The sequence below is a fragment of the Anarrhichthys ocellatus genome, unplaced genomic scaffold (genome assembly GCF_004355925.1).
Source record: "Anarrhichthys ocellatus isolate YVR2014 unplaced genomic scaffold, GSC_Weel_1.0 scaffold105, whole genome shotgun sequence".
In the NCBI taxonomy this organism is placed as follows: Eukaryota; Metazoa; Chordata; class Actinopteri; order Perciformes; family Anarhichadidae; genus Anarrhichthys; species Anarrhichthys ocellatus.
The window spans coordinates 447367-459511 of NW_022280135.1; positions in this window are offsets into that span (position 1 = coordinate 447367).

Here is a 12145-nt window from a genome sequence, read left to right on the forward strand (position 1 = left end):
GATGTCCGTCCTGAAAGCGGCTCCAACCTCCAACAAATAAGTGTGTTTTGGTGTCTCTGTACGTACAAAGGAGCATAACGGAGCACATGTTCAGACGCTTGTGGTGTTCCTCTCCTTTAATAACGTGAAAAGTGACGGAAACATTTGTGTGAAGGATGTAAAAAGAGCTCCCGCCATTTTTGGACCACCAGCTTCAGAGGCTGTTGGGAGCAGACTGAGGCCGTCTCTGCGCTGCACCTTTTCTCTCTATTAAACTTTGTTGTTATCAAGGAGGAGATTGGGTTTGCAGACAGGGAATACGCACACAGGTCACAGGAACCAGCTGAGGACGATGAGCAGAAATAAATAGAGTCAACAAGAGAACAAGCCGGCTGCACTGAAGCCTTCGACCTGCAGTCGCAGCTCAATGTTCAAATTCTGATCTTTGGTTTTTTTAATTGTTTTTTTGCACAAATTTGTGTAACACTCTAAACTGAAAATGTCAAGAAAGAAAAATGTCAAACACAAGGAGATGTGCACAAGTTAGTACTGGAGCTGCAGATTCAACTGAAGTTGATCAATGATTTGGCTGTTATTGAATTAATTAAACGTATTTCACTTTGCTTGTTTTTTTTTGCAAAAAAAATCGAACCAAATGTTACATTTTCTCAACACATGTTGAAGTCAGAGATTATGATACAAGCAACGCATCTTCAAACATATTTCCATAATTATTCTGCACATTGACAAATAAAACATCTGAATAAAATGTGAGTGTTCGACTTGATTAGAGGCCGTGCTCGTGCTCGTGCTCGTCGCTCCATTAGTGAACCGTGCAAAGGTCAGAATGAGGATCAGGACGTGATGAAGACGTCGGTGTCCTCCTGTTGTCTCGTGTCTCACCTGCTGCTCGTGCACAGTAAACTCGCCGCTTCAGCGCGTTTTGTCGCCGACGATCTGAGCGTGACGACGCCACGAGACAACAAGCAGAACACGCCCCCTCGTCCTCACTGTGAGACACAGGACAGCCAATCCGCTCGCTCTGCTCCCCAGCATGTACGGTGGCCTGGAGGTGTGTGTGTGTGTTTCCTGTTAATGGGAAAATCACTTTGTTTGCCTGTCGGGGGTGAAGACCCCGCGATGATGAAACGACACATTCTGGTTGTTACAAGTCTTAGAAGTCGCCGCTGAGGAGCAACAGAGAGCGCGAGACTCAGCTGATAAATACTGTCATTAAGCAGAGACACGCCGCGCGCTGCAATGAAGAGAGATCAGAGCTGCTTCCTCCTCTCTCCTCTCCATCGCTTCAGGAAGCCAGGCCTGTAATGTCAGCCTTATATTAATAATAGTATTTACATTAACGCTGACATGTGAACATCACAAAATCCTGCGTTTCACGAGACTAACTGTGAGCTGTAGCTGAGTGGAGCTCTGTGATGTCTTAGTTCAGTGATATAAAGTGTCTTTATGTATTTATCTGATCTGTGGGATGAATAAGGATTCAGACGTTGCATGAATACTTAAATTAGGTTTGAGGATTATTTATTACAGCTTCTCTCATTTCGACATGCAAATAAACTGAAGTATAACTTATTAGAAAACAATAAGAATTCATGAACAAGAAGAGATTTGAGTCATTTGTGTTAATAAATGACTCTGTATTTTACACCGTTTATACCAACAGAGATAAATGTGTCTGTATTGGATATTGAAAACTGTCAATCATCAAAAGTTGTTCATATTTGTTTCATTCAGTATTTATTTCTTGCACAGCGACCTGTGTTACGACGTTGTTTGGAGGCATCATTTGCTTAATGAAAGAGATTTAACATGTTAATGTGACATGTTAAAAATGATTCATGATATTATTAATGTCGTTTTGCTTCCTAATCTCAGTTGATGTTTCCACCTGAATCTCCTTTTAGTATAAACCTACAGACCATCAATGATCCGACCATCTGAAGCCTGCAGCTCCTCCTCCCAGCTGCCGGATTGACCCCAACATGGCGGCCTGCGCCCGCACTGCAGCCCGTCCGAGCTGTAACCGTGCTGAACCCCTCAAACTGTCCGCGGTTGTTTGAGCTGAAGTCAGCGGACTGTTTCTTCTCCTCAGGTATTCATATCTGAGAAGCAGCATTTTAAATCATTTAAACGACACGGATTGAAAAGAGAATCTGGGTGAAACTCCAAGAACACTGGATCCTCCATTTCCCATAATGCAACTGGATATTGTCTTTCATCAGACCCTCTGCCTGGTAAACGGCCACATCGTCCAAAATATAATTATAGTATAATATATAATTATTGTAATTCTATTGTGTTGTTTTTTTGCTTTAATTAACTTTGCTGTAGTTAGTTTTTGGTTTTCTGTATTTTTTTATTTATTTTCCTTCCAGATCTCCACCATCCCTGTTCTCCTTTCTTTACCCCCCCCTGACCTCTGACCCCTCCGCCTGCAGCCATCATCATGAGCAGCAGTATTACACACCGCTCAGCCCTCTGCTGTGACTCCACACACGAAACCTCGAGAAGAGCAGCGGCAGCGGTGCTGCTTCGTGAGGGTTTCATTCCTCACAGAGAGGAACACGGTGTCAGGCGGTATATCCAGGAGGGGGGGGGAGAAGTAGCAGCGGGAGGGGGGGGGGGGGGGGGGGGGGGGGTCAATATATAGGAAGTGGCATATTTTACCCGTGGGGTGTTTCCATCTCTGCTCCCTCTGCTGGGTTAGATATTACATGCTGTAATTCAGCCGGGGGAATAATTGACCTGTCAACGGGTTCACGCCGCCGGTGCCATCACTCGGCGGAGGCAGGAAAATGGGGGCGGCGGCCGGCCTCCGCTCTGTTTCTGCAGATTGATACATACGGTCTCCCCCCCCCTCAGAGGTCTAATAATGTTACAGCCGGTGTATAGTACACACACACACACACACACACATCCTGAGGAAGTTTGGAGCTGCTGAACAACAACATTGTTTCGCTCCAAATAAAGGAAAGGATTGGTGTTTGAATGTCCAGTATTCACCTCCAGAGAAACTGCTGTTGTTGAGTTGTGTCACTCGTCAATTCAGAAATATTGTTCTATTTTTCTTCCATAACTTCTTTCAGAAAAATACACAGATGTTTGTTTAACTACTTTGTCTGTAGATTGCTCCTAAATTCCCCAAACGTTACCATTAATGCCTCATTTGCATAATTAAACAACAGTTCAGAAAACTTGTAATACATTGTGAGTCATCACCTGGTGAAGTTTAGGGTGATTTCTATTTTTTCACCGTACACAAAAAAAACAAAAAACTTTCCGTAATTCAAGAAAACAGTTTAGGACATTCTTGATTATACGAGAAACACCTGAAGGCACCACTACTTTAGATGCTCCTGCTTAATGGTGCATTCAGGTAATCTTTCCCAATCACCATAAAGTCAGGAAATATCACGTTAAGTAAAGAGAGGCACATTGTGCTCAAAGTGAACGCACCCGAACAAGCAAACAATTAACCAACATCCTGTTTGTTCTGTTTCAGGAGCAATTCAAAGAGATCAGAAAGGAATTTAAAATAAAGAATAGTAATTAAAGGAAAAATCTCTACTTGTTCTCTGATTTATTTAAAGGCAAAAAATGTCTAAATGATTATTGTACTTCATAAACATCAGGAGACAGGATGTATGGAACTACTGTTCATTAGTTTCTTTACTCTGATATAGTTTTCATTTATTATTTGATATAGTCCATGCATTTCTTCTTCTAAAAGGTTTTTGCAGTTTTCAGAACATCTTACTTATTATTTAATCTCATTTTATTTAAAAAGTAGAGTTAGATTAAAATTAAACAAATAAAAAACATGTTTTAAGTGAACGTTTCAGTTCTTTTTATGATCTCACTGGGTCATTTTCAGGCCTGTAGCTCCTGTGTCCAACACAGCGGGAACAATATTTGACAAACAATGACAGTGACCCGATAATCCCGCCGACTGGCTCACAGACACTATGTTTCAGGAGGGATCGTCCTCGCATGGCTGCAGCTCGCTGTGACGCGTCGCTGTGGATCTGTTCATCACGTGAGCTCAGATAACACGGGAAGATTTAAGAGGGACGACTCTTCGTCCTTCGGGTTTATCTTTGAGCGGGAAGCTCAACCTGTCAGCTGGTGGAGCGACATCACGTCTGTCAGGGGGGGAGGGGGTCCACACACACACACACACATTTATGGTCACACTTAACATAATCAGCAGGCAGAACATCGACACTAACAAACAACCTCTGCTGGAGAAGTAAATATGTTTAAACTGATCATGTTGCTTTAAGAGCAAAGCGACAAACTTCTTAAAGTCAAACTAACACTAAAGGTGTGTTCATACAGGACACACACACACACACACACGTTACAGAGAGCGTGACTGCATTCAAACACTCCGGGGGGTGAAATGTAAGGGACTAAAGTGTCGTTGGGATTATAAATGTTTCTTAATCCTGAAGCTTTCTGACTCAAATTCATGAAAGTGTAAAAGCGAGAGGAACAGAAAGAGAATAGCAGAAAGAACTGGAGATTCTGACATTATGTGCATTCACTCTGAGGCTGACATTCCTGAGGCGACGATGAACACAACATGTGGACAGAGCAGCAAGTAGCTGTGATGAGCTCATCACGTGATTAAATCTGTTCTGAACAATCCAACAGTAAAGAGTCGAGAACAGAGAACTACGTGTTCAGGCTGTTCTTATCCAGCGTACCTAAACCTATAACAATCAATGTGCTGTTATTCCTAGATATCCCACAAAATGAATTAGTATGTAATCCCCGTTATCATGAGCCAGGAACTGCAGAACAACTCAGTTAGCTTTAGGAAAACATGGTTAAATCAGGTTAAACTAACGACGGAAGTGATGGAAGTTCCAGGCTGGTCTTATCTGCCGAGGGAAGTCAGTGCTTCATGTGTTAAAGCTGCATTCTCTCTTATATATCTTCTCTCTCAAACAGACCATCAAGCAGGGGATGCTTTAGGGCGGGGCTACACGGTGATTGACAGGTCTCTACCAGAGACATATACGGCGTCTCTACGTCACTCAATCCTCAGTCCAGATATGGTCACTTCCTGTTCACTGGTTGTAAAAAAACAACATAGTGACGGCCATGATCCAAGATGACGACAGCAAAATCGGCAAATTCGAGGCACAAATCAACGGGTGACGTCACGATGTCTACGTCCACTTCTTACATACACTCTGTGGTCGTGCTGCAGACGCGGCCTGCACGGCGTCCAAGCTGATCGATGCTCAGACCGTGTGATTTATAGCGTTTGCTGAAATCAGCAGGACGAGTTCTCAGAGCGGCGAGGGGGTTTCTCTCTCCGGGTTCTTCTCTAACACTCCTCTCCTCTCCTCACCGTTGTAATTGGATCGCTGTGTGAGGCTTTCCAAGAAGTTTTCACCGGGGCTTTACCCACAATGCACAGCTCCCTCCTCATAACCCACATTACTAATGGAGACAAATGTTGCATTGCATCCTGGGAGAGTTCTCTAATTGGAGGAGTAGGAGAGGAAACACAAGAAAGAAAGAGCGATTTTCAACAGGAAGTCTTGGCTGTGAATCCTGAACAAATCTACACGTGAGGAGAGCAAACGAGCTCCGAGCAGCAGAGTACTTCTCTTTTTTTCTGCTCTAAAAGTCCTCAGACGCGAGAAAGTAAAGTGCTGCAGCTGCTTTCTAAACGGAAACAATGTAAAGTCTGTTTCACTTCTGGCCAATCCCAAATCACTGATAGGGGCGTATTTAATTTAGTTTAATGACTGACTTTTGCAAAAAGTATATGAAAAGATTTTGGTGGGAAATATTTATTATAAATAAATCAGAAAATAATGTTTAAACATCTGTGCATAATTATTTATATTCAGCCAATTTCCTTTGATTTTAATTTTTGAAGGGTTCCAATCCTCAGGTCGAAAGTTGTAGTTTAAACTTGCTCATTGCTGCTGTAAGCAACTACAACAAACAAGATAATAACTGAACAGATATTAAAAAAGATATTTCAGAGACTCAAATTTAGATCCGATTTAGACACCATTCTGTTTTCTAGCCGGCTGAAACAACAACAGTTTGGATAAACACAAATCAGGATTCTTTCTCTGAAATAACAACAGCATCTCTTCATGAATGACCACATTGTAGAGGTTCTGTGTGCTGCAGCAGATGATGCATTCAGCTCAGTGAACAGATGTGATGGAAGCAGATTTAGCTGTTGAGACAGAAATGAAAAATAAAGGACCCTAAAAACACAAAGTCCCTGAAGAGAACAACAGAGCTCTGCAGCAAACGTTCACTACGAGAAGCTGAAGAGCTCAGAACTCTCACATTCCAGCTCCAGACGTGCTCAGCTTCACTTCCTCTAAAAAACGTTCAGTCAGCACATCACACATCGGACTGTCCTCGCTGCTGTAGAAAGAAGCCCTGCAGCAAAGTGTCAGGCAGCAGCTTCATCAACCCACAACTCAACAGATCGTAGTAAACACGCCGCTGAGAGAGAGGAAGCTGACTGAGTCCATCTAGAGAACTGAAGCATTAAATAACGACGCACTTTAAAGTGGAGAAAAAGGAGTAAACTGCTGCATCAGTAGTTATTATTACGATGCTCTTCAACAGCTGAGATCCTAGAAGATACACCGTTCGACTTCCAAATAAAGTGCTTTATATGATGTGAATACACTACTCAGATCAGGTACTATACATGGTATACGGCATCTCTACGTCACTCCTCCTCAGTCCAGATATGGTCACTTCCTGTTCATTAAATGCAACATGGTGACGGCCGTAATCCAAGATGGCGACGGCAAAATCGCCGAACTCGAGGCTTTAAAACATCAGTCCACAAACCAATGAGAGACTTCATGATGACTACGTCCACTCTCTATGTATACAGGCTACGATATTACCGAACCTTAACCAATCATGTCTGCCATGAAGAACAGAGGTATTCATAACAATGCCTCCGTCATACCAGCCATGTGTGGCTTTTTTTGGTCTTCCTACATGGACACAGTCCCTGAGCATTTTCTCTGAGCGTCTCTGAATGACACAGATGGGTTTAATTTGGCAACCAGCGCTGTTCTCTCTCTTCGGGAAGATTCAAAAGATCTCCACCTTTTTGAAGTCTGTTTGTGTTGTTTGCAGAGTTCTACGGAGTGTTTGATCCTCACCAACAGTAGCCTCCGTTTGCGTCCTTGAGCAGATTAATCTGCTAAACTCTCCTCACTGATCGCAATTAAGAGATGAGAAACTTCTAAAAGCTCACTTCCTGCACTCTCATTTCCCCTCCCTCTCTTTCTCTCTCTCTCAGTAACGAGGCCTCGCTCATCCCGTCGTCTTACCTCTCTGATATCCTCCTATCTGTGTTCGCAGTCACACTGGGATAATTGTGCACCTATAATGGAGAAATTAGTCGGCCCTGAAATGAGCTTCTCTGTCTCTCTGTGTCTCTCGGCTCTCGGAGAGGCTGAGCGCCGCCACTCGGCTCGCTCTGCCACATCAAACCCTGACGAGCTGAAGAGGAGGAGGAGGGATCACCGCTGCGAGGCATCCTCCTCAAATCAGCTTTCACTCTGCAGCTTCCTATCTTTCCCTCTTCCCTCCGCTGCTTCTGCTTCTTATTAGAAAATCACTTTAATGTCACACTGTAGGTGCTTTATTGCTTTAAAGAAGATGAAATAAAAACAGAGATGTGTCTGTTGTCGTCTAAAGAAAGTGCCCTGTCTTCATTTGTTAATGTATCCCTGGAAAGGTCCATCAAACATGTTGAGTTGAGACTGCAGCTGAAACGTGACTGTAGCTTTAAGAAGCGATTTTAAACTTTTGAACCCAAAACCTCTTCAATCCTTTCCAACATCCTCTCGGGAACATCTACCACCATAAGACCTACACCGTATGACCTCTTTACTTGCTCCATTGATGTGTTTCAAATGTTTCTCTATTTCATGAATCACTCATAGAACACACATTCATCTGTTGATCTTTTTTGAGGTCAATTGACTTGTAAAAAAAGAAAATGGTGATTGTTGTTGGTTGTTTTTGGTGAAAATCACGTCAGTGGTGTTGCAGCTCGCCGGGAAGAGAGCGGACGCAGCTTTGGAGACGGATTGCTCGCTAGTTAGCTAGGTAGCTAACGTTAGCAAGGTAGCTAATGTTAGCTTGTGCTTCTCCAGAGCTGCAGGGAGTGAGACCAGAGACTGTATATAAGAAGTGGACGTAGTCATCGTGACGTCACTCATTGTTTTGTGGACTGATGTTTTGAAGCCTCGAGTTTGACGATTTTGCCGTCACCATCTTGGATTACGCCCATTGCCATGATGTTTTCTTGCAGCCAAGGAACAGAAGTTACCATATTTGGACTAAGGAGGAGTCCAAATATATACCATATAGGGCTCTGGTAGCGGCAGCGACCTGTCAATCAAAGTAAGCCTCACCTGTTTGACTCTAAATGGACCATAGTTTACTAAATGAACATCATGCTGTATTGAAGAAGACTTGAAACTAGAGATTGAGACCATAAACTCATGTTTACAATGTTTACTGAGGTAATAAATCAAGAGAGAAGCAGAGTCATTTTCTCATAGACTTCTATACAACCAGAGGAGTCGCCCCCTGGTGGACACTAGAGAGAATGCAGCTTTAAAGACACTTACGAATTGGCTTCACTCAGCAGGACCGGAGGTTGCCGCCTGAGATGGACCATTAGACCAATGAGTTCTCAACCCAACTTGTCACAGACAGTGACACGGTTGGTCCCCTTAGTTTCACTTTATACCAGACTAGGTTGCCCAGCACACATTTATAGGCGGTTTACTTCTGAATTCAAACAGAAACACTTGCTTAAGTTCAGGACACAAAACTTCTTGGTTAGATTTAGAAAAAACATCATGGTTGGGCTTAAAAACAAGTATGTTAACTTAGTTAAATGTTAACAATGCAACATAAGAAGAGAAAACACATTATAAACATCACAAACTTGGGACATGATCAGTCTCTGGGTCTAAAGTGATGTCTTTGTTTAGTTAGCTTACTAGCTAATTCCACCATGCTCTAATGCTACACTGGTTACAGAAAATAAGCTCAACAAAGTTGTCACTCATCTGCTGAGAGCAATGTTCTTTCCTACGCTGTGACGACAGTGTGTGTGTGTGTGTGTGTGTGTGTGTGAAGCATTACATTGTTACATTAGACATGGTTAAGTTTCTATGGAAGTAAACCTGCGAAAGCTTCACGATGTCAACGCTACACATAACATTGGCCGCCACTCTGACCATTCGGCTACTGTTGTTGTGGATTGTTCTACTCCGATTCTGTTTCAGGAAATGTTACTATTTCCTGAAATGCATCAATCCAAACAGACTCAATAAGTCACGTATGTGATGTTTACTGTCCAAGTCTTTCTTTCCGATTAAATCACACAAATACTCAGGATCTCGAGGATAATTTACTGTCATTAGGCAGCACGCTGTCTACGTTGTCAACATGTGAAGGTCTACGATGATCGTTCAAGGCCCGGCGGTTTGATTGTGAGCCCTCCGGTGTCTCTATGGGACAAATCATCTGGTGGGCAGAATGAATAAATAAAAACTATGCTGTTTTCTTCCTGTATCCTCTTCATAAAGCCTAAATCAACCAATGTCCTTTGACGTTCTGGTGTCAGTCAGTCTGTTGAAGCTGTTTGTGCTGCTGAAAACATTGAAGACAATAAAACAAACGTGTTTCTGTTGTGAATTCCAGGTAAGAACCTTGAACATGAATCCATTGTCAGTAAAGTAACTGTTATCAGCAGAGTAAATTAAGATGGAACACACTTCTATTGAAAAAGATCCTGTGTATAATGAGAAAGCTAGATGTGTATTTCTGTATCAATACATTTAAAGCTGCTCCCCAAATGAAATGATTCAAAGTGTCAGTAGACCTGCTGCATGCGTAGAGTCCTCCATCAGGCTTTGTGTCACATACACATCTGATTTAAATGTTTCTGACCTCATCGGTGAAGCACTTTCTCACCTAAATCTCACATCGCTGTTGATGCAAAATCATTTATGTATCTATAATTTATCAAACTTATTGAGGTGCACCAGGTTGAGTGACAGTCCCGGCACCATCAAGCTCCAAGGCCAGCGATGAAGTCATTCTTATTATTATTTATGAAATTATAATTTTTTTATCAAAATACACAACATTCAGGGGCAGCGTCTCTTTTTCAGTCGGCGTTAAAGATGAAGATGAAACTTAAATAGATTCAATAAGGGAGTTGAACTAACCTGACTGTCAGACTGCACGGCTATTTCATTTCACTTTATTATTCATTTGAATGATTAATGAGGAACGGAGATGTGGGCCGTGAAGCTGAGGTCTGAAGCCAGACGAGATGTTTGGATGAAAATGATTCTGGATTCAGATTTGATGAAATACCTTCAAAGCCACAACTCCAAAAGCATCATCAGTAGACTGGAGAGTAACTGAGTACATTTACAGATGTACTGTACTGAGTACTATGGTGAGGCACTTGTGTTTTTACATTTATATTTCATGCTACTTTATACTTGTACTACATCTCAGAGACATATTGTGCTTTTCACTACGTTCATCTGGCAGTTAAAAACAGTTTGTGTAACATGACAGCTATGGATTAAACTATCCGACAGCATTCATTCAAATAATATGATGTATATGATATTAACACACAAATGACCAATATGACCGACAATTACTTTTACTTTGAATATTTTAAGCATTTATTTCTGATAATACTTCTGCACTTTTACTTAAATCTTGAATATAAGAATTTTCCTTGTAAGAGAACACTTTTACGAAGTGGGATTGTTACTTTTACTTCAAAGGCACAACGAGTAGGATTTATCGGTGTTGGTTTGTAATCACAACATTTACATTTGGCTCCTTTTCGCGGCTATATTAACTTTTTTTCAAGGCTGAGTCCGCCATCTTTGTAGCTTCCTCTTGGGTGCGTGCTGACGATCTAACACCTGGTCGCTACGTTTTTATAGCGATTGACGGACAGAAACATCTCGAATACATCGACATAAAAGTCCAGGCAGATACAGACACCACCAAATACTGCTAGTGGGTCACAGGTGATGACTGAGGGGGATTACTTTTGTGAAAATTTTAATTTTAATTTTAAGTAAAATGTATGTACTTCTTCCAATACTGGAAATGTATTCAATATGTTTTTTAGGCCTTAATAAAGAGAGTGTATTAGCTCACGTCTAACAAGAAAACAAACAAAAGTAGAGTGAATGTGTTGCTGCTCCTCCATTGAAACACACAGTCGGTGTGCTGATATGTTGTCACTGTGTCTTATACGCAGCGTGAGGTTCAGAAGGTTCAGACCTGCAGATGTCTGGTCATTGAACCATCAGCATAGATAGCGAGCGTTTCAGAACGAGACGGCCGACGGGATATTTGCTGATTGAGAGCTTTAGACCTACAGAGAAAGTGTAATTGAAAAGGCGAGTTTAGCCCGACAGCCTTTTGTGATATCTTTTTAATTAAGTTTCCTTTTCTAATGTGCGATCGGAGGAAGCGATAGGAGCACCGGCGACACGCACAAGGTTTTGTTCATTAAAAATGTGGATCTTCAAGAATGTAGCGCTAATTAAAATTCAGCCGGATGAGAAAAAGACTCGCAATGAAACACATTGAGTCCACTTCACAGGCAGCTGGGAGGAAATACACAAAGGATGAGCCAACAACGACACATATATGTGATTAACGCCATATGTTGGTGTTGTACAACATGCCAGATGTTCATGTGAAGCTCATATATCAAACATGAGATACACTGCAGCAAGCCTAGCTTAGCATAAGGACTGGAAGCAGGGGGAAACGGCTAGCCTGGCTCTGTTATACACTTATATCCCGTCCCTGGCGCCTCGAGCTCAATGCACTCTGATGGTTCCCTCTGGAGCGGGTGGTATGGGGATGGAAGGCTGGGTCACCATTAATATATCACAAATAGATATCGCATCCAGCGAACACTGTAAGAAGATAGAAGCTGCTGACGTGCTGCCTTCACTGCACCGCCTGACGAGGTGCTACTGTTTTTCTTTCCAGTCTTACTTCCACTCTGTCTCACTGGACTGAGGAGGAGTGACGTAGAGACGCCGTATACGTCTCTGGT